General features: G+C 32.3%; 1 long non-coding RNA gene across 1 annotated transcript; it reads left to right on the top strand.

Moving 5' to 3' along the window:
• The first annotated feature begins 386 nt into the window (after positions 1-386).
• On the top strand, positions 387-1,038 carry LOC116403182. The gene is made up of 2 exons (XR_004215789.1): positions 387-578; positions 741-1,038. It is a non-coding gene; the product is annotated as an uncharacterized LOC116403182 (long non-coding RNA).
• Positions 1,039-1,805: the final 767 nt, after the last annotated feature.

The following is a 1,805-nucleotide window of genomic DNA, read 5'->3' as shown; positions in this document are numbered from 1 at the left end:
AATAATTTGCTATTGTTGTTGACGGTCGTTTATTCAATTGTACTAGGATGATAAGAAAACTAAAGTGATTTGGTTGGTGAATATTTGTAAGCTCCCATTTCATTCACTTTTTATTTATATTAATATTTTTATAAGTATTGCCGAAAATTATGGAAATGACAAATTTAGTTTTAGTTGAAGTGAAGGGCATTATGGTCATTTTATTTAGTATTAGTTTCTTTTAAAAATAAATAAGATTTAAAAAGAAAAAGAAAGGAAAGAGAAGAAGGTTTTCTTCTTAATTCCTTAAGTTCACGCAGCCTCCCATCATTCTTTTGGAAGTTTCCCACCTTCTCGACTTATCTTCCGCGCATCGTCTCTCTATCTCCTCTCCACCAACTACACCCCATAGTACAAAATGTCATTGTCTGGCCTGTCTTCAACGACCGCTCTTGGCTACGGTTTCAATTGGTTGCACCCTTGCAGCCACATCTCCCCTAGTCGTTGGAGTTCACCGTCATTTGGGGTCTCATTGGAATTTCAAAAGCTTGTCGACAACGACAACCATCTCTCGTCGTTCTTTAGCAAGCCAATTTGGCGTTAGTTTCATTCTATTCCAAGTTTCATTCTATTCCAATCGTCCCTTATTGGATTTAAGATTTGGCGTAAATTTTCTTTGTTTAGTTGTATTTTTTGAACAGTACGATAATCCATTAAGTTTCAACTTGGTTTTCACAATACCCATTCTATTTTGATGCTAGGTTTGAATATTAAAGGAGTTTGAGCCGCTGTCTAACCATTTGGGAGGTTGAAATTAGACATTTTGACACAACTTTGATAAGATGCTAAGCTTTATGGAGTCGATCTTTAGTACCCATCTAATCTTAGTGATATCGTTGAGTAACTCATGATGATGGATGCTTGATTTCAAACTTAGAAGGTAATTATGATGTTGTCCATTGAAATTAAGAGTACTTTATTGATAACTTTTTGTGTAATTTTGTTGAGTTTTCTAAAGCTCTTGAATATCTATTAAGTTTAAAAGTTAAAATTGAATTATATGTAGGAGACTCAAGTCCTAAAGAAGAATGTTAAAGGTCAAGAAGGGACCTTCCTCCGGCTTTGCTGGTTGTTAATTGGGTGTTGTTTTTACATGTTTGAAATATAAATGATTTAGGGGATCTTATTAAGTATTCAAAGTTAATTGACCCATGTTGATCTAAAGAATCTAAATCTAAAAAAACCTTCAATAGTTGAAATAAAAGTGTATGAGATTAAAAAAAAACCTAATAAAATTGACTTAAGTTAGATGCTTAAGGTGCTAGAGTTAAGTTTGAAGTTAAGGGTCTAAAAGTGGATTTCTAACTTAAATTAAAGCATATGGGGAATGACACAAATTTAATAAGGAAAGTGGGAATTCGACCGATTGAACCATAAATAGCTTGAGTTGTCATAATAAAGTGTTTTAGAGATAGTGTGACATCTTGATATGTGAAGATAAATGGAGGACATTGATAGTTATTTCAGGCCAAATGGAAATGGTTCACGATTGAGTTATTGACTGTGAGTGGTTTATTTTCAAGCATTTTTATTATAAATTTATATATGCTACTACAGTATTCCATGAGCGTTTTATAAACTATGTTTGAAATATTTTTAAATATGATTTTTGGTATCATTGAACTCCAATATTTTGAAAGAGGGTTGAACCGAAACTGATTAATCACGACTTATATGACAACAAGTTTAAAGAATACTCGATCTATTATTTAACATGAATGGTTTGAATGAAAAGTTAATCTTAAAACATGCATTGATTGCTAAGG

Source organism: Cucumis sativus, chromosome 4 (assembly GCF_000004075.3).
Source record: "Cucumis sativus cultivar 9930 chromosome 4, Cucumber_9930_V3, whole genome shotgun sequence".
NCBI lineage: Eukaryota > Viridiplantae > Streptophyta > Magnoliopsida > Cucurbitales > Cucurbitaceae > Cucumis > Cucumis sativus.
Note: the sequence above shows the minus strand (reverse complement) of the source record. Positions and strands in the feature narration are given on the sequence as shown.